This window comes from Accipiter gentilis, chromosome 17, assembly GCF_929443795.1.
Source record: "Accipiter gentilis chromosome 17, bAccGen1.1, whole genome shotgun sequence".
In the NCBI taxonomy this organism is placed as follows: domain Eukaryota; kingdom Metazoa; phylum Chordata; class Aves; order Accipitriformes; family Accipitridae; genus Astur; species Astur gentilis.
Window position 1 is genome coordinate 7,164,409 of NC_064896.1, and position 21,127 is coordinate 7,185,535.

The 21,127-nt window shown below is 46.4% G+C and overlaps 1 protein-coding gene across 3 annotated transcripts in view; it reads left to right on the plus strand.

The window, feature by feature from the left end:
- The first annotated feature begins 13,088 nt into the window (after positions 1 to 13,088).
- The window catches only part of HIVEP3 (HIVEP zinc finger 3), a 117,204-nt gene continuing 109,165 nt past the window's right edge, over positions 13,089 to 21,127 (plus strand). For 2 of the 3 annotated variants that reach the window (XM_049820564.1, XM_049820566.1), the window contains exon 1: positions 13,089 to 13,102. The gene's annotated coding sequence lies outside the window, so the exon portion shown is untranslated. The remainder of the gene's footprint in view (positions 13,103 to 21,127) is intronic. The other variant, XM_049820565.1, reaches the window with a different exon arrangement.

The following is a 21,127-nucleotide window of genomic DNA, read 5'->3' on the forward strand; positions in this document are numbered from 1 at the left end:
GGATCAAGACATAGATTAGATATGAGCAAAGTGTCCAGCTCCAAAGCTTGGGGCATTTCTGAGCATGTTTGGGTGCCTGAATGTGAGCACCCAGGGATATTTTAGGTGCTACATGGCCTCTAGTCAAGTTTAGGCATCTGCAAGGCTAAGCAGCTTGGAGCATGGCATGTCTGGATTGCTTTCCTGAATGTGCACGCCACATCAGATGCCAAAGCCAGTCAAAGATGCCGAAGCAGATGCAAAAACATCTGGACATCACCTAAAGCTCAAAGATTTTTCTCCATCTTCTGCGGATATCCAGCATAGAGCATTGGCTGATGTCCAGCAGAAGTCCTTTTCTGTTCTCCTGCCTTGGAGGTAAGCAATAACATAAGTTCTGCCATAAAGCCATGAGGGAGAGAAGAACATTGAGAGAGGGAAACACACCTTGCTGTTTAAATTAACCTCTGTGGGCTTCTTTTTAGAAGATAAGAAAAAAGACAACCTGATTTACAACAGCCCTTTTCTGCCTTGAAATTCACTGTGTGCCTGTCCTGTCTTTCTGCATCTAGAAATAAATCATCAAGCGCTTCAGAAATACACTGATAGAAATGTACCCTTTTATTTGGCCACCATATGCACTTCACAGCTCAAACACACTTTTTCAGGTAGTGCTGCTGCTCCATGTTTCTTTTTCAGACCCCCCTGAGTTCAAAGCATTGATTTTACATTAAGGTTTTGCAATTTTTTTCCTTTTTGGGGGTCTCTAGGGGGCTGCAGAAGGTGACTGTAGCAGCTTTTTCGTATTGTTTAACACTGTTTTGAGGAGTTATAATGGGAAACTTAAAAAGGGTGAGCAGACGAGTTTTAAAAGCTTCATCCTCCAAAAGGAGCATGATGTGCACAGATACACAAGCCCTAAGTTCACAAAAGCTGGTATAATAGCAAATTGTTGAAGCATCACCCAGCTGCTGTGTGGGCCAAGACTGGCTCCAGTTTTGCCTAGGCCATGGGAGCTCAGATGCAGAAAATGCTTTTCTCTCTTTCCACTTCCCCCCCAAAAAAGTCTAAACTAAAACAAAGCATCGAGATTTGTCCTTCTTACTTCATGTGACAGAAGGGGCAATCTAGAGGCAAAGAGAAAGACTACCTAGTATTTAATTTCTCTTTCTCTGCTCAATAAAATAATCAAAGATAATCTGTTGGCTAATTTTATACCCTTGACACAATGCTACACTGGAGAATGAACTTAAAGTAGTTGTAAACCAAAAATTCTTTAAAAAATAATCACAGTTTTGAAAGTTTGCATTTTTATACAGAGAAAATGTAGGACAGGACACTCTGTGCTGTGAGGTGAGGATCAGTCTGTCCTGCCTGTCCCCAAGCTTGGACACTCAGTGTGTTCATGGGCACAGAGGAGAAAAGCAGCTGTGCTCTCCTGAGCACCGGAGAGCAGGAAAATTGGGATTCACACAAACAGAACTTTGTGCAGGAATAGCCCAGTTCTGACCATGTTTTTTTCAGATCTGGAAAGAAATCCATGACAGAGGCTCCCAGGAAGTCCCCTGCAGAGTCAGGCTTAGCTGGTCCTGTGTGTGTGACAGCCTGGTTCTTGCTGTTTGTTTTGATACATGGAAAACCCCAGACGATTTTTTTTCTTCCAACTAGTAACTAACTGTTTACATAAGATAGATCCAGTTCCCAATGTGGAGAGGGTTATGATCCACATCCAACCTGCCAGGTTATTAGGATGCTCACCTGGATGCAGAAAATCAGATCTCATCTGAGCTTCTCTCATAGTAGCTGAACACTTTAACCAGCACATTAATTCAAGCCAAGTGAGAGGGTCTTCCTCCTGATTTCATTTTTCAAATTAAAAAATGTGAAAGAACTTCATTGCATTCCAAGGAAGAGCAGGCAAACCTCTGAAATAAGACATCCATGCACAAAGAAAACCTGTCTGCCATCATCCCTGCTACAGATCTAAACCTATGTGGACTTTCCCCATCTTCCTCTCACAGAATCTGCTCTGAGCAGGAGGCTCGAATGGCAGAGCAGCACCCACATTTAGTTATTTCCTTTGTCCTGGGGATGGTGGCTTTGAAGGACTAGTGTGTACTGCTTGCTTAGGGGTCCAGGCAACCCCCATGCTGAAGGCTGCATTTCAGTTTTCTGGAGTTTCAGTGCCATTCTCTGGATTCCTCGAAATCTGCGTTTTCATTTCCTAGACGATTGCCATATCTTCTCTTTCAGGAATAAAACCACAAATCATCTCTACGGCCAATTCATACTCTTTCAGTTGCTTGTGTGACCCTGAATGCAGGAGGGAGAATATAGAACAGCAGAAAAAATAAAAATCAGAGAAAAATACTTTCTCATGCAAAGTAATTTTATCAGGGGCTGTCCTGGTGGTTATGAACACTCCCTTAGTCCCTAACAAGATGTGTGGACATGTTGTTTACAGGATAGCTAGCCTAAAAAAACCCCAATAAACAGTTGCATTAAGAGAGCTGGGATCCTGCCTGTGGACTGTTTACTTTCAAATTGTCAAAACTAAGTTTGGAAGAACGTTAGCCAACTCATGTCTAAATTAGAAATGTCCTGCCCAGTCCCTGCTGCTGTGCTGGGAGGAGCAGCTGTCCACAGACAGGTCAGATCCATCCCTGAGTGCCAGAGTAGCCCGTACACTACTTGAAGGGGCTTAACGGAGGTTGAACTTCACCTGGAAATACTCCAGCCCTAATTAGGTTGTAGCCACATACACAGACATGGTCTCGGTTGTTGCAATAGGTTACTTGGCCATTTGGGGACATAGCAACTAATTACTAGCTGTACGTAGACTTCCAAGTGGCCCAAGCACTTTGCAGCTATTTTCTCCTGTTTGTGCAAACTGTTTGCAGTTCTGGGTTTTCATCATGATACTGATGAAGTTCGATCACCCAGTGGAGACCTGTCCTTCTCATCCCTTGCTATACCTTCTTGAGTGCAGTTTGATGGTACAGCCATGTACCTTCTGGCTACCTCTGGAGAAGGTATACAGAAGGGATACAGGAGTGGATAGACCTTGGTTTGACCAAGAATGACAGCTCAGCTTCTGGAACCACAAACACTGCAGTGGTGATTTTATGATTTCCTGCAATGTATTAGCTCAGAGTGTTAGAGATTTTTTGATACCTTCACTTCACATGTGTTTATTTGAATTTATTTTTGTATGTGACCTCAAGTCTTGATTTCCTAAGTTTCTAAGTTCTAAGTTACTACATCTTATTTGGAAGGGTCTTTTTGATGAATTTCCTTGTTTAAAACATGTATTTTTTTTTTGGTATGGCATTCATTAGTGAATTACACACAACCGAAGGTATGAGTTACACATAATAACCACAGTGAGGGTAGTCAGGTGACATTTCTAGTGGTTTGATGAACTGTAAAATAATGCACACTCATGCACTCACATACACACATCCTTTTAAGACCACACTACTGGAGTTTTGGGGCAGTGTGAGCAGCAGGGTTGGGACTCCTCTCATCTCTCTCCAGTTGAGAAGTCATCTGCTCTCCCTTTTCAGTCAGTAGAGAGAAAAAAAATGTTCCAGGGCATGATTCACCTACTACTTTAGATGTGTATCTTGCACTGAAGTGAATCAACTCTAGGACTTCCTCCATAAAAGGAGGTGTGGAGGTATTTACTTTGTAGAAATCTGAAGTTGGGCGAGATAAATTCCAGCCAGGAAGTATGCTGGAGAAGACAGACATTAATATATTTTTATTAGCAATAGCTTAGAGGCCTGTGCTGCCAAGAATAGCACATTGGGAAAAGGTGTGCAGGGTTAAAACCCCCAGCCCCCTTTTTCTCTGTATTTTAAAGGCTTCCTTTGTGCTATGAAGCAGCACACAAAGATGCCAGACAAAGAGGCAAGGCTGCTGGGAGCCTTACGTCCCCAGTGTTCAAACTCCCAAGTAGCCACAAAATTTTTCACAAGCAGTGGCAAGTGAGCAATGAGAACTGCTGCCATACTCTGCTGCCCCTGCTCGTTCACTTCAGCCACTGATAAATGCATGGCCGCAGTAAATGAGACATTTGTTAACTCTTGTCTCATAAGAGCCCTGCTTCAGAGATGTTGTATTAAGTAGCTGATGTAACATAGGTGAGCACATTGATTAGGTGCAACAGGCATTCATACTTTTGCTTAACTATATTATTCCTAGTGTAGTCTACATGTAAGATTTTACTGAATTTTAACTTTGCACAAAGTATTTCAGAGCCAACGTTACTGTGCTGTGAGGTCACTTAGGACAAAGACAAGCTTGCTGCAGAAACTAGTTTTGCACCAGCTCTAACATTATTATTCAGTAGATGCGTATTTCTACACTTAAAGAACAAATGCTGTAAATTTGGAGAAGCTGTGCTGCGTGCATTTTCTTATACATCAAAGAAATGAAATCCCTGCTTTACAAATGCAGAAAAACTCAACTGACTCTTAACTATAAAGTTATGGTTGTTGCCTGAATGATGCTTTTTCCCCCCTTTTTTGGTGTTGTTAGGCTGCTGCCTGCTCTCCCTTGAGCTTCCATCAAAAGATGCTGTCAGTTAGTGGCCAAATGCACTTAGCCACAGATGCAAAACTTATGATGTCTTATTACTGAAGTTTGTTAAAAGGACACAGTCCACTAATAAAACTATTTTGGGTTTCTATTGCTAATTCTGACTTGAAAGAGAGAATATGAGCTGACAAAATGTTGCAACTTTCTTTAGCGAGAAGCAGAAATGAGGTAATGCAATTAATGCAAAAAGCAGCAGAAGCTTCTGGTGGAGCTTTCGTCATGGGAAATGATTCTTCCAAGAAAATTCACTGATGCGTTATTACCTGGCTTCACAGTATATGGGTATTTGTGAAGTTTCAGTCCAAACACACTGCTGTTGTTACTGCCTTGAAAGTTTTCAGAGTTTCTAACTGCTGTTCAGTATACTGGATTTGGAAGAACTGTATTAAAAGTTGTTAGTTTATCCTTAGGTCCTAGCAGAGGAGGCAGCTTTAGGGAATGCATGAGTGTTTTGTCTCTAGAAGAAAGTAAGAGCTGTTATTGTCCATCCCCATCCAGGCCCTGTAATAATCCACCTCATGATGTAGCCCCATTTAAGACTGCACTTCAGGATTAATCTAGTTTTCTCTAATGAGGATGTATTATTCAATGTTTCTTGTGTCGTTCATTATTTTACTTCTTCCTGGGTGAGTCCACAGCCGTATGCAGCATAAACTGTCCTATTTAAACACCACTGAGAATCTGTGGCCAAATTCAACCTCAGAACTACCCATTGAAATGAATGGGCAAATTGTTGGGAAAACTTTCCTGTTTATCTGTGTACATACTAATGATACTGCAAGAGCACCCATCCAAAGGTCAGGGTGCGCAGGGGACATTTTTAAAAATAGTAAACCAACCTGTCAGTTCAGCTGGAGCAAATGAAAAAATCCTGCAACCAAACTGAGAGTCCCTCAGGCTCACAGGGCAGTGCCCCGGCTTTCCCCTCAGCTCGCGTGCCAGAGAGGTAAATCGGGCTGAGCAGGGTAACCTGAGAGCTGGCTGTTACGGCAGCAGGGTGCGAGCAAGTGCCAAAGGTCCAAGACGGGGCACGCTGCCCATGGCTGCTGCCTTCTCCTCTGCCTCTGCTGCAGGACAGGTGCCAGTGCCTGCTACAGCGGGATGCTGCCCTGGAGGGGTGGCAGAAGCAGCCAGCTACTTCTTTGCATGGGGTTTTCCTCTAAAAGACAAGTGGTGGCAGCATTTGAGTTAATCCCAGCTGTAATGACACCACTGCACGTGAAAGGCAGCACGCTGGCAATTTGCCGAGACACGCACCAAGATGCGCAAGCTGCAAGTGCAGTACCCATGGCTGAGCACCAGTGGATTAGGACGTGTGACTTAAAACCTGGAGCTCGTCCGAAAACTCAAAGCCCGTCGCGTTCCCTGAGCATGGCATTCAAATAACATGGCTCGCCCAGCAAAATACATGCTCTCCATCAGCTCGAACAGCCTGTGTGGCACCGGCTTCGCGTTGCTTACTCGAGCAGCTCGGGGGGGGCTGGTTTTCCCAAAGGGCACGGACGTCCTGGATCAGGCTGCTTTGGCTGGACCACTCTCTGCTGCTGGTGGTTGATGGTTTGGTGTGACCAGGCAGTGAGGCACGCCATGGGGGTGGATGGAGCAAAAAAGTTTTGGGTCTTACTCAGTTCTCACTTGCACTGGAGTAAACTGGGAGTGAAGGGATTGGCACTAGTGGAAGGTCAAGCCCTGTGTTTCCTTTTACGCACAAGCTTTCTCCAAGGAGTGTGTTTTGGTTTTTTTTTTCTCTATTACCTCCCCCACCCTATGAGTATTTTATTTATATTTTTGTTAGTTATTAATTTCCTTTGCTTGGTTTCCTGTTTGGTGCTTGGAAGCCCCATCTCACTGCTGGTTGCTGCATATGGCTTTTACTCCCTGCCTCCTGGAAGTCTCAGGGGCTATGGGCATAATGTTCTCCCTGCTTGGGAATTCATCCTTTGCCATGCCACGTTTAAGGGAAAATGAATCTAAGCAGGATATTTGCATGGGAGAATTGGTAATTTCACAGACAGAAATGATTGTGATTACTTGAAAAGTGTCAGGATCAAAATTAAGGAGAAACAGGTTTTAGGCAGCATGATTGAATTTTGATGGCTATTTCTATGGCATCTTTTGTCTAAAAGGCAGACAAATACTTGTGGACTATATATATATATATAGTACAGCCAAAAGGGAGATGGCTCAGAGATCAGTGGCTGATTTTACAAACAGGCATTTAGGGTATTTGAGATGAGCAATTTCTAATGGAACTTAGGAGTTCTACTAGGTAGAATTCAAAAGACCTCATCCAGTAGACACTACAATGGCAATTTGTGACCATTTAACTTCAGTTCTTAAAAGTAAAATTGAAGCTTTATTTTTGCACTATTCTGGGGGGGAATGTGACTCCTGTGTATACAGTATAATTCCAAATATATGGTAAAAATGCTTATTTAATTTTTAAATTAACGCTTGTTATGTATAGACACCCATTCTGCTAGATGTGGACCTACTCTGTAATACCTTGTTTCACGTGCGTTGATGTGGTTATTGGGGTGTTAACCGTATATTGGTCTATGTCAGTGGTTTCCAACCTTTTTTTTTTGATTTGTAAATCTTACATTTTTACAGCGGGGTGCAGTTATTTGCATAGCAAATTTAAGCTTCCAGGCGCTGGGTTTGCTTTTCTTAGTTACAACTCACAAAACCCTTAGAAGCTGCCTCCAGATCCCCAGGGCTCCCCAGGCATGCTGGAAATGACTGGCCTAAAATTAATAGGAAGGTTGTACAGAAAAACAGAAGGCAAGGGAAAAAACGTGCTGGAAGGTAGCAGAGTGTCTTCCTTCAGTGCAAACAGGGCTGGCAATTGAGAGGGTCGAGGCTGATAGCTCTGAAGATGCTATCTCCTGTCCCTGGGTACTTCATAAAACTGGATTAGGTGAGTGGGAAGCTGCTCAGGTGCTTGTGCAAAAGAAATAAAAATAGGGTAAGCTGGTGCTTTAAGACATGTTATGTAGTTTATTCCAGCGGTGCAACAAGCATTGCTTAAGGCCGTTTGGTCTGGTATGGCTGAAGGGAGAGGTCCCAGGTTTCCAACCAACCTTCTCCCTGGGAGATGCTGAGCAGAAACCCGGGAGGAGGGCAGGGAGCTGGCAGGCTGGGTAACCCCCGGCTGCTGGGAGTGAAGGTAGAAGGAAGGGGCACAGGCAGATGGAGAACACACAGCCTCAAGGCAAGGGCCTGTGCCACCGGCAGAAGCTGGCAGGGATGGCTTGGAGGCAGGAAGCACGTCATCCCGGCTATTTTACTCATTAATTTCTGCCATGCCAAACTGCAGCAACTTCTCTCCCCGAGTGCTTTTCGCCGTGGCAGAGTACGTGTGCTCGCTTGGATTACTCATAGTTGGCTGCGATTTCTATTCGCAACATATTGTTTGACAAATGTCAATTCTGAAGAAAAATAATTTAAATTATTTCTTCGAGACAAAGTTTCAGATATAACATTGAGCAGATGCTCTGTCTAATATTAGCATAATGATTCCTCATGCCTGCTACTTACCAGGACATGTGTCTTTAATGTAAGTGTTGGAATAATAATGAAACTTTGCAGTGATTGTTTGGATAATTGAAGATTCTCCCGCATGCTTTTGAAACATTTAATGAGCGCAGGGACCTTTTGAGTTAAGGAATGCTGTTATTCCCATTTTGCAGATGTGGAAAGTGAGATGCAGGGCTCCTTCAGCACCTGAGGTTCAGGGCCCAGGTGAGCTGGGGAGAGCAAGGCTCCTGGGCAGGCGAACAGGCACTGCTCTTCGGTAGGCATTGAGCTCCTGAGGCTGATGTGATGACTGAAAAGGGACGTGGGCTTCTGGGGTCAGACTGTTCAAAATAAACACACCTCGGGAAAGGTGCCTGGTGGGATTTCCAAAAGCAGGGGGAGCTCAGGGCTTGTCAATGGTGCTGACTGAGCCTAAAACTTCTGAAGAGCTCATTTCACTTTTAGGGATTTACAGTTCAGGTTGTAAAAGGTTGTTAAATAAGTCTGAAGTACGTTTGATTCACAGGTTTCTGCTGCTCCAGCTTTCCCGAGAGGAAGAACGACATGGGAACTGTATTCCCAGTCCCCTCTTCAATCAGGAAAACAATTGCTCATACTTGGACATAGGGGCTTTAAAAAACCCACCACAACAGTATTTGTAACTCCCTAGATAGTTTCCCCAGGTCGTTGATAGCTGTATAGCAAATCTGTAGGAGAACTGATATGAAAATCCCTGATTCCCACGCTGCAGCAAAGGGGTTCTTTAGGTGGAACCTCCTTTCCTGCTCGGTCACTCAAACAGGAGCTCTAGCAATTGGGTGTATGGAGAAGCTGAAAGTCCTGACCGTGCTTTCACCTTCTGTTAATGCATTTTAGCAGCAGGGAAGAGAGGGATGAGTTAGGGACCAGCTGGAAGTGTGCAGAGCACCGGGCGCTGGGAACTCCTGCATAGCAGCAGGGATGGTGGAAAAACTAATAGTGCTCAAACAAAAAAAAGAAAATAAAAAGAGGTGGAAACAGTTTCAAAGGGGCCTTTTCAGGCATCGGGTCATTTGTGCATACCCTGGGCCACGCTGAGGTGAACAGGAGTGGTTGAAGGATGGGGAGGTAGCATACTCAGTCTAAACACCATGGGGAGGAGAAGTCTGACCTTTAAACGGGGAGTGAGATGTGGTTGTTTTAACCATCCTCGACCCGAGGACAGTCCCTTTCCTGACTAAATACTGGTTTCTAACAAAGGATTTCCACAAAACTACCCACCGTGGCCTGAACTTAACCCCATGCGTTCCTGACCCTGCAGTGGGAAGAGGGGCCTCAGGGGAACCTGACCCTTCATTTTCCCATTTAAGCAAAACCGCACTCTTCCACCTAAGAAAAGCCACCACCCCTGGGCAAACACCTCTGTGCTGATCGCCTTGAATGGCCATGTTCGTACCATTTGGGGGAAAAATACCTTGACCTTTTTGGGTGTTGGAGTACAGAGATCAACCTCCATAACTGGGAAAACCACGTTTGGGCGTTTGGTGTGATGGGCAGAGAAAAGGATGCTGGTTAAACATAAATCAGGAAAAATCTATGGCCTTTTTTTGGATAAAAAGCTTAAATGTGCCCATGTTTGGTACTGTGTGGTGCACTTTAAAAGCAACATTTGCACCTTGCTACTATTTTCATGAATTCCTGGGGCTGTGTCTTCCAAGGAGAGAGAGTTTATCATAGCAAAGGTGCTGAAGCCTCTCACAGGCACGCTGGGTGCCCTCACCCGGGTGATATTTTATTAAGTGCTTCTCACAGCCAGTTCTCAGTTCATCCTCACGTGCAAAGAAAGGAAGGAAGACCATAGATGGATCAGGAGGAGATGATGTCTGTCTGACCTAGTAAAATCATAACCATCATGAGGCTGCTGTTGGAATCTGAGGTGCTTATGCATCAACTGAGATGTAACTGATTTTTCTCCACCGTGGCATGGAGTAAATGAGAGACTTTGGCAGTTGCTTTTCCTTCTGATTAGGGTGCCTGGCATTTTTGCTCCTGTGAGCTATATTTAATTTATTATGTGTCCGTCTAAATACTCAAGTCCAATTTGATGAAGAAAGTGGATGCCTTGCTGTATCCAGTCCTTTCTATCACCACAAGTCCCCCTGCTCAGTCCAACTTGCATTAGCTGGCCTTTAAGTGACAAACCTGCTTTTGGCCCAACAAACTGGAGTTGGTCCATGCAGAGCTCTGGCTGCGATGTGCTCTCTGTGGCCAGGAGCAAACTGGATATGCAGCTGGGGCTGTAACCCCAGCGACTGGGACGGAGAAACTTTGTAATCGCAGCCAGCCCCATGTTAAAGTTCGCTCTAGGGGGAAGCACACCCAATTTCAGTGTTTATCAAGTGAGGTTTGGGAGGGTAGAGGCCACTCCGCATGCACTGGTTGAGAGTCCTTGTGGGCCCGTTAGCGTATCCAGTATCTGACTGCATCCGTACAATTCCTTAAAGACCTTAAGCAACTGCACCTGCTTACACCGAAGCGACTCAGGCTGCGAGAGACCGTGGCAGCACGGGACCAAAATTAAACAAATAAAACTATGAAGCATTTTTACATCACACTCTAATTCTCATTTCTGTCCAGAATGAGAGAAGCTGAAATTGGGTGTGAAACTGGGCTGTTGAGGAAATAATATGCTCACAGAAAGTGCATGTGTTACATGGTATTTTCTCAGTTTTAGCACCAAAAGCATTTTGGGGATGAAGTTTACACGGAGTTTGCTCTGTGGCTGGTTGGAGACAGGCCAGACTGGTGTTTTGGTAGCAGGTTTCCAATCATTAATTCTCCTGAAAAGCAACATGCTGTTTCCTGAGTGAAACGACAACTCTGTTGATGTTCACCCCAAAAAGCACATCCTGCTAAGTTTCTTGTTTGGCTGCCAGCGTAATTCTTTCCATCATAGAGACCTCACATCATCGTTACTTCATTGTTAGGTGACTTTTTTTTTTTGCTTACCCCTGACTTTATAAAGTCTGGAGTCAGATAGGAACATAAGCTTGGTAATAGTGGGAATGGCTGGTGTTTGTTTTTTTCTTTTTTACTAGTGATTTTTTTTTTTTTTTTTTTTTTTTTTTTTTTTTTTTGTGTAGCCTGCATTAGAAAAGGATGGTTGAGATGCAGTTTTGCTAGGATGGCTGTGCCAGCTATGGGGTATAGCTGCTTTCACCACGGAATGTTTTACCAGGTACACCATATGGTGGCAATCAGTTATCAAGCATATACTGATGAACAGAGCAAATTAAGTGATCTTGGCAAGAGTTCTAATTTTTGCCAGTAAACCCCTATCTACAGTAGCACTTCCAATGACTACAGAAGACGCACGAAACATTTTGTGGAATATGCACATATATTTTAAACGTAAACACAGCCTGGGATGCAAGGCTACTCTTCTGCTTTCTTCTAAAAACCACCCAGCCTGCTTCTTCCCAGCTGCCTGGCTGAAAACCTGGGGTTATCTCGCTCTGTCCTCTGAGCTCATCTCAGGCTGCCCGGAGCCGGGATCCCGCTTGGGAGGCCAGGGCGATCACCGCTGGACCCTTTTTGCCATCACCACGTGGAAGAGGGACTGGCTCTGCGGATCTCGCCTGCCCGATCATTTTGCCTTGCCTGCAGCCGTATGAAGGAGCACTTTGTCTCCCCCTTTGAGCACAAGGGCTCAGGCTTTCAGTTTGTTACGGCAGTGATAGCTTAAAAAGAAAAAAAAAAGACCAAAAAGAAAAAAAGGACAAAAAAAAGAAAACAAAAAAGACCAAAAAAGAGACAAAAAGACAAAAAAAAAAGAGACAAAAAAGAGACCACCCCTCCCCCTAAAAAAACCACCCAACCCAACCCAACCAAGACAACAACAAAAATTAAAAAGAAAGGAGCGGGTGGGTTTGGGGGTTGATCAGGCAGCGCGAAGGCGTGCTGGGTCCCGCCGTGGCCGTGGGGGTGCTGAGCGCTGCGGGGCCGCTCCGCGGCGGCTGTTCGCGGCCGCCGAGCTCGGAGTTTCCCTCCGCTGGAAACCCCGGCGGGAGCGGCTGCCCCCGGCTGTCCCGGGCACGGTCCTGCGTGGGCAGGTGCCTCCCGCGGCCGCGGGGGGATGCTCACGGGTCCCCTCCGGGAGAGCATCTCCTCCCCCCGTCCCGGGGCGGCCGGGGGCTGTCCGTGTGTCCCGTCCGTGTCCGTGTCCGTGTCCGTGTGTGTGTGTCCCGGCTCCCCAAGCGCAGCCCCGGGGGCAGAGCTGCCACCGCCGCGGTCGGGCTGCTCTCGGTCCGGCGGGGCGGAGCGGAGCGGGCTCCCCCCGCGATGCTCCCCGGGGGGGAGCCGGGACAGACGGGGAGGGGACGGGGAGGAGGAGGATGTAGGGGAGGAAGGCGGCGAGGGAGGGATGGAGAAGGGAGGGAGGCGGCGGGGCGGGCGAGCCGCGCTGGCAGCGCCGGGCCGGCAGCGCTCTCCCTGCGCCGGGCCGGGGGCTCTCGCCAGCCCCAGCCCCCGGGGCAGCCGGGCTCCCCCCTCCCTCCGACGGCGCCGGCTCCCGCAGGCAAGAAGCCGCTTTTGTGATGGAAAGCGCTGGCGGGTGCGGGTGCGGGGGGTGGGGGGGTGGGGGGAAACCAGCTCCGACCCGCTGCCGTGCTCCATCCCCGGAGGAGTTTGTGCTCCCCCCGCCCCTGTGAGGGCAGCCGGGACCGGGCAGCGGGGCTGCCTCGGCAGCGCCTTCTGCAGCAGCAGCCGGGGCTGAAGGATTCCCTTGTCCGTGCCGAAAGCCCACGGCAGCTGCTTGACAACAGGAAACAATGTGTAGTGAATGGAAAAAGGGGGAGGCGCTGCCCGAACAACTTCCCTTTACATCACTGCCCAAATAAGGAGCTTTAAACTAACCTTTTCTATTGCAGCCCGGCAGAAGATCCCCCTGGAGTCCCAGGGTCCCAACCTCGCAGCGGGCAGAGTCATGGGAGAGCCGCGGCTGCAGTGCGGGGGGCATGTGCAGGTAACCAACCCCATCGCTTCGTTCCAGGCGCTCGCTGCTGGGGAGGGGGGGGGGGGGGGGGGGCGGCGAATGGGGGTGCTTTAATAGAGAGATCTTTTATTTTTCCCGTATCAGCCGTGGTCAGTGCTGAGAGGGAAGAGCAGCCGATGAGGCGTAATTAGGAGCACTTGTAAGGCACGGGCATGTCTCGCTGATGAGGTCACTGCCGTGAGTAACCGGGAGTTACTGGATGTCGGGCTACTGTACACTGTAAACACCGAGGGGTTGTTTCTCTTGATCCGCCGCCAGACAGCCCGGGTGCCTGCACTGGCACAGGCTTAAACTGCAGCTCCACTCTTAATTGGCGGCCACCTCTAATTAAGGTCCTGGGAGCTGGGGACTTTCGCTGGCTTGCACCATGTGGCAGGGGCGAGCTGTCTGTCTGTCTGTCTGGGACGGATTTCCTCCTTATCACTTGTACAGGAAAGCAAGTGGGGAGCAGAGGGGTTGTTCTTGGGCGACACGTGATGCGAGCCAGAAGATGTGAGAGTAAAATCCCTGCGTGAGCTCCCAGCGAGCTGACTTTCCCAAGCCAGAGTCCGGAATACCTGCTGGGCTTCTGCAGGCCAGCGAGGAGGTTGAACCTGCTGGGTGCAGAGAAGGAGAGGGCCTGTGCCAGGGGCTGACCCTTTGGGTGTTTTATCCCTTTTAAGTGTTTCTCACCGCTGATTAGCACCTGCACGTCAGCATAAAGTGCGGCAGCTTTAAAAATGCATTAAGTCTGAGTAAATGAGTGTTAACGATTTAAGCTTCTTAATCCTCCTCAATGGAAATTAATAATGCTTTTGATGCACCCAGAGGTGTGATCAGAAATGCAGACACACACTGAGCTGCTCTATGCAAATGTGTGGATTGTTGTTCCGGAAAAAGGCACCATGCATTATTTTATTTTTTCTCCCCTCCTCGTTCTTTAGCTAATTGGCTGACCGTCGTGAAAGTGCCTAGCACTTTTACCCAGTTACCCTTTGGCGAGTGGAAATGGCTGGGGCAGCTGACATGGTGATTTATGGTGTGAGCAATACAATCCAAACCCTGCTCTGCTGCTAGAGGATAACCTGTAGCTTACAGGCTTTTGGTTTCCCTGGTGTTGAAAGATTATTAGTGTCAGCGTGCAGAGCCAGTTTTAACCTTCAGGGTCTGGACGTCCTGACAGCCCCTTTGTTGTAACTCCTATTTCTCTTACGTTATTGGGCTTCAGTGATCCCCTAGGAAGCTGTTTGTGCTTGTTGGGGACTGTCATGTTTTTCTCACAATCTCAGTGCTTCAGGAACTTTTCTGATTCATGTAGGAAGATGTTCATAATGCTGTCAGAGGGTGTTTCCTCAATAAGTATCGGTGGGATTCGTGTGGCATGGGACATTGTGGTTCTCACTTGGCTCACAGGTGTCAAGAAGCTCCAAAGCCCGTTCAAGGAGTTGTCCCATCTCCTTCCTGCCTTGCTCTTCTTAGCAGGGGGTCCTGGAAATACGATTTCTTTCTTCTGTAGAGAAGTATCCTTCAGTGGAGGATGCAGAGATACTGGCGTAGGACGTGGTGGGGGTTGATAGGTGCTGCCCTGACCTGCTGCTGCGAAGAAATGCCTTCTGCCTCCAAGGCTTGCCATTGGGCTTCTCGGACTGGTGAAGGATTCACTGCAGTCCTTGTTAAGGAAAGGAAAAACAAAATCTGCAGAAGACTTGTGTAAACTTCCAGAAGTTACTAGTTGCTTAATTAATGAGTGTGTTACCACCAAACTGCTTGCAGCAGGTCTGGGCTTTGTGTTCTCTGGAATACATTCAGCACACACAGAAGTGCAGTGTAGACCCTGAGAAATGCCTTTGAGGAGCCCTCTGCTCTCCTGGGGAAGCTCTTGCAGCATAAAGGAAGGGGACTTATTCACTGTGATCGACCATTTTCATCGTAATCCACAATGGGCGCTTCTAATTTCTGCGTGTTGGACATCATCCATTTCAGAAACATTTGTAAGGTCCTGCTGCAGCTTCTCTACTGCTCTTTCAGCATCTTAACAAGGGACTCTCACAAGATTTCTTTCCCCCCTTGCCCTGATGAGTGGCTGCCCCAGGTGCACGAGTGGCAGAAAAAGGAGAGACAGGACTGCAGGCTCTGCTCGTCTGGTTTTCCCAACTGAGCAAAAGCACGTTCTTGCAGCTGGGGTGGAGGAGAGAGCAGACCAGGGGGTGAGCAAGCTCAGAAATGTTTGGAGTTTGCTCTTGAAAAATATACGGCAGCCGTCAATAGAATAGCTCAGTGTTCAGCTTGCGTAGTTTGCAGTGTGTGTGAGCGTGATCGGATGTGGGGGACTACTAAGGGGATCCGGTGGGGTGAGTCCCTGGAGAAACAGTTTTGAAAATAATATTTATTCTGAAGTTAACAACAAAAGCGCTGTTGAGAAACCTTTCCCGAGCTGCAGGGATAAGGCATCGCTGACATGGGTGGTTTAGCAGTAATCAGAGAGAGCAGGGAAGTGTATCCCGGCTGGGGAATTCACCGCGGCCATCCTGTTGATTGGGTGGCAAGTCATTAATGAGGGGCTCCTGGGAACTCCCTTGCTGTACGTCACTGGCAAAGTCCCATGGCCACGTCGGGTAGCTCCTTCTGCGTTAGGAAAGCTGGCTTTCCTCCGGCTTCCTCCGTCTCCCCTAATCACCGAGGTTCCTGCTGATTCTGTGCTCGGAGGAGCTCTGCCGTCATAACTTCTGGCCACATTTGGCTGCACATGTTGAATGCAAAAAGTGTTTCAGCAGACTCGCCGTTTCTAAAGCGCTTTAAAGCATTTGGTTTCTTGGCAAGGGAGTTCAAACTTAGGGAAAAAACCAACCCCTCTCTGGAAAGGAAAGCAATTTATTTAAAATATACATTCAACACCATTGTCTCTGACTTTAAAAAGGCTGCTTGTTAGTAGATCTTTATAGCTCTGCTGGGATCTGCAGTCAGTAGGGCCAGTTGGGATGCAGGGAAATATTTATTCTGTTTTCCATTCTGCCCATTACACTTGCTGAATTCTTCCCACCTTTCGCTTGTTAATCCAGACCGATTTCTCACTGGTGCTCCCTCTCCTGGGCTCTGCCGAGACCACCTTGCAAGAGGACAGTTGTGATTAGTGCTCCCGCTGTGCCACGACTTGAATTCAAGAAAATGGTCTTTCCCAGGCCAGCTTTGCACAGTCAGCTGGGATCTCGGTCTCTATAATCGGTGCAGTAATCAGAATGGAGATTTTTATCCTGCCCGGCTCTAATTACGTGCCTGCATAAGGTGAACCTTTTAATGAGCATCAAAAGACGCATTGTGTGTCAGGGAGAGCCTGTGTTAAAAGTACTAGGGGATTATTCAGTCATTCAAAAAATATTTGGTGAAAGTAAATGTGCAATAAATCTTCCTTATCCTCTATGTTGCCTCATTTTCCTTGCAAAGCCCTGAATCAAGCCCAACCCCTCCTCCTTAGGAAGTCCAAGCTGTGACTAGCTCATGTAGCACTGGTTTTCGCTTACTGCCTGCTTTTCTGAGCTTTCTGAGAAGGTGAACAGGGGTTGCATGTGCAGCAGGCTAAGGTGAGGAAATCAGCTGTGCAGAGCTGAGTGAGATGAGCAGAGACGCCCCTGAGCATTTACTGTGTGGAAATCTTCTGAGAAGCCTTTTCCCTAAGAGGAACAGTAACTAACCTATTTAAAGACACCTAGATGGTATTTTTGTAACCCCCTTTTTTTTTCCAGTTGTATGGAAATTTCAGTTTGGGGTCACTTCTGGGAATTGCACAGTGACTTTTAAGCAGGGATAACTAAGAGGAAAACATGAGTGAGATCAAGTTTTCCTACCTTCCCAAAATGGACTTGCTGTAAGCAACTACTGCTTCTTCCTCAGTGCCTTGAAGCCCGTGCACCATCTTGCATAGGCACAAAGCGCTTGTAGGGCATTGCTGTAGAAGTGAGCAGGTGGGTCAGCCACTGGTAGAAACTCCAAGCAGAGCATCTTCAGCATTGTGGGAAACCTTATACATTGACAGTACAAAAATCTGTTTTGTGCAAATGAGGTTTTCAGTTTTAGCAGCTCCTCAGTCTTCAGATCTTAAGTTGTCTTTTTCCTGCCACTTATCCAGACCTTCCCTTGTTCCTTCCTTGGACTTTGGAGGGTCACCTGCTCATTAAACCATTATTCAGGCTTTGCAGGCCTGGGAGGCTTTGGGGTTGAAGTTATTTTGCTCTGCTTCTCCATTAGACCTACAGACTTTAGGCAGGAAGGCATGCTGTGTCAAAAATTGGCTAGATCTGGCTGAATTCAGACATAGGATTTGGGTTTCTCTGCTAATTTTGCTCTCAGATGCATCGAGACCTGGAGGGGTTTGCTGAGCCCTCATCTGGTGGTGCAGTTTAGAGGGGAAACCTCAGGAGAATCCAATAAAATTGAGCCTGGCCCTTTTCCCAGCAAACTTGGTTTTAAGTGTAGTAGTTCCCTGAAGTCTTTACCGCCACGCTCCTACATCCAGATTGAAATCCAACTTCTGCACTGCTTAAACGGTCTCTCCTGAAGGGCAGTTCACTACTTTGCAGAACTCAAAAGGCACAAACCAGACACAACCGTTAATTCTATAACCACCTACTGTCACTTTTCATAAGAATTACTAGTAGATTTAAGTCTCAGGTATACATGGACTGGCCTTCTTCATCTTCAGGTGTATGATAATTCTCTTGATAGCCCCATCTATTTTCAATATCGTAAGGAACTGTGAGCCAGCGGTGACAAAGGGACCCAAGGAGTGTTGCGTTGTGAGCTGGTTGCGTTCCCGACTCAAGGTAGGGTATGGTCTTGGGTAAAAGGCCAACTAGATAAGTGTGTGACCGGACACATGCTCCCCAAAAGTAATGCAGTGGGATAAGTTGGGTTGAGCGCTTTAGAGGTCTGCGTCACCACTGGAAGTGATGGCATGCCGTCTCCAGCCATTTCATCTGGTGACGGTGAATGAGTGGTTGTTATTTAGGTAGTGGGGTACAGTGTTCACAAAATAGGTTGTGAAACTCAGAGAGCTTCTAAAAGCTTTCAGGGGGTTTAGGAGGAACACCCTGGGCCCTGGACTTTTGGCTGGTTCCTCCTGCCCCAAGCTGCTGGGAGATGCCCAGGAGAAGGTGTTGGATAGAAAGGCTCTCCCCATTCCCTGCTGTTCAGAGTGAGGCAGTGAGGACCCCAAGGGATGCAGCAAGTGACCTGGGGACAAAGCAGCGGGTTTGTCACTAACAGGAATGTGTTTCAGAGTTTTCCATGAGGCATCATTGACTCTTTAAATAGCTGCCCACGGGTTTCCTGTGTTCCCTCCTGCCCTTTATTCATTTTTGTGTGTGTGTGTTTGTTCCCTTCTGGGGAGATTTACTAACATAAATTAAAGCTATAGAAAAACTGAAGATGGGGCTAAAATTAGTTGAATATAAATAAAAAATAAAAAAGGTTCATAAAGTTCATGTGTTTCGGAAAACACTGGGATGGCACCTGTCACCTGTAAAACAAGAGCAGCTGCTGGGCTGGGTCAGCTGTGACTCGGTAACGGGCTGGTAATTTGCAGTTGCCACCCTATTGCCACAGAGGTGTAAATCTGATAAACTCCCTTGGAGGCACTACAGCCACAGCAGGTTATATGGGCTGCAGAGGAACAAGTTAAGGGTGATTAGCTGGCTCCTGTGAGGAAGGATGGAGAGGTAGTGCCTCTTCCTTCAGGGGATGCATCCTCCGGGAGGAAGAGCATTGCATGGTGTTTCTGGAGTGGCTCTCCTTAGAAGAGCTGTTCCCAGCAGTTATACTTTGTCCAGGTGAAAACAGCTAAGGGATTTCTTTACTCAAATTTGAGGTCTCTTGGAATCCTGTCTGGGGTGCTGGTCTGAACTGGGAGGTTTCTGTTGGGGGGATGTCGGGGCTAGTAGGGGCCAGTAGTTTTTGTGTGTATTTGAACCCATCAAAAATGTGTTGACTCTTTGCATGTTTTAAAGAGGAAAATAAAGTTTTGGTCACATTTAAAAGAAAAATGCCTTCATTTTGAAGATGTGGAGTGCTTAGCTTTGGAACAAAACAGTGCAATGAAAGGTCAGGCTAGAACCAAGTGCAAAAATAGAGTTGTAGATATCTACAGAAGAATGTGAAGCTTTTCTGAGTTGGAAGGGAAGTCGAGCTGGGTGTTTAATTACCTCCCACAAACTTGCCCATAGTGCTCAGGTATTTCCTTCATGACTTTCTCAGGCTAAAATTAACAAAACCTGAAGAGAAACCACTCTTCCCCACCATTTCACCACGCTGTTTACGTGAGAAAATTGGCTGGGGCACAACAGTGTCACCACTGTAGTCTGGAATAAGTGTACGTTTCTTCTGGAAGTGAGGATCTCTGTGGGAAGTTATCCTGCAAGAATTCAGAAGTGTTTCTGGCCACTATCCTTCTGTGGAAGAGTGCGTGCCTCAGTTCCCACTTCTGTAAAATGGGGTTAAAAATATTCTCCCTCCCTCCCAGGAGCATTGCCACACTCCCTCCACAGCAGTTTGTAAAACACCACAGATTTTTTTCCTCCAGTGTGAAAATGCTAAATAAAAGTAAATTGGTACTGTTTTAAATATTTTAAGTGCTTCATGCTACAGTGAATGACTACAAATAACTATGAAAACATATTATGGTAAAGATTCACAGTTATGGTCCACGAGCACTCCAGGCTCGGGAAGCTACTGCTTTTCAGCACTGCTGGCCCAGCAGACACTCAAAAACCTGCTGAAATGGGTAAAAGAGATCCAAGAATCACCCAAGATCTTCCTCGCACCATACGAGTCGACTCGCCAGCAGCATGGGCTGGATGTTCACATCTGATAGCATGCATCCTACAGTAATGACTCAGTGTCTAATGAGTTTACTACCGTGGTTTGTATCATTACTAAGGTAATCCTTTTTAATTCAAGGAGCATTTATTAAAACCAAACCCTTGCTGCTTTTGCAAACCTGCTTTGAATGGCGCCGTTTGCATTCAGAAACAGTAAAGCAAGGAAGGCTAAAACCATTACTGCCAAACTGAAGAATTTTTTCATAACCCTAAGGCAGCGCTGTGCTGTTTTTCTGCTGAAGAAAAAGCCTGCAGTGTTGGTTTTATTATGTATTATGCAGGTTTTAGGTCTTTAAAGAAGTTAAGGGAAAGTCCCCGATGAGGTGTTGGTTGCCTTATAATCTCCATGGAATATAGTTGCTTTTTGATTCTGCCTGTAATTCATTGCTGTAGATATGGTCTGCTGCCTTCGTGTTTTGATCTGTCATCCACCTGTGGGGATTTGCTGCAAAGTTAGAAAATACTTTGCGTTCGTATTTGCATTAATCAGAATTCAGAATTATTCAGAAGATAGGAGGTGGTATGCCAAAATGTTAAACCAGCAGTTAAATTTTTTTTAAGTAAACAGGTGTAAAGGCAGAAATGAAGTGTGTGAATATAACAGAAATCCTCAAATCCCATTTCTTCTGAACTGGAAATAAGTCTTTGCTGGCAGTCGGGGATGTATCTAGCCTGTCCTGGGAGGCTTCTAGTTTTGGATGTGTCAGTCCTGTCAAGCACAAAACCTATCACAAAAAAAATCTAAGCTGGACATTGTTGTTTAGGGTTTTGTTGTGTTTTTTTTTTCTTTTTGAACCCATTCTTGCCATCTTAAATTAGAGAGATACCTTCCTAAGTGAACAGTAGGTTGGTCATGTACTTTAATAATTTCTAATGCAAATCAAGGTGATAAACATGGTCCTTTTTTACCCAGATAAGCATGTTGAGTTCTTCCCAGGCGAAACAAGGCTCCTGGCTGGTGAGGACTCTGAAAAGACATGGGGACAGAGATCTAAAAAGGAGAAGATGCTTGTGAGGGGTGTGGGGAGAGGGCAGGGACTGCTGCCCTGGTGGTGAGCAAAAAGATTAGGTTTTGGGGAAAAAAAAAAAAGAAAAGTTCATTTTGTTCTTTTCTTGAGAACAATAAGCCAGGAAAGAGTTTGAAGCT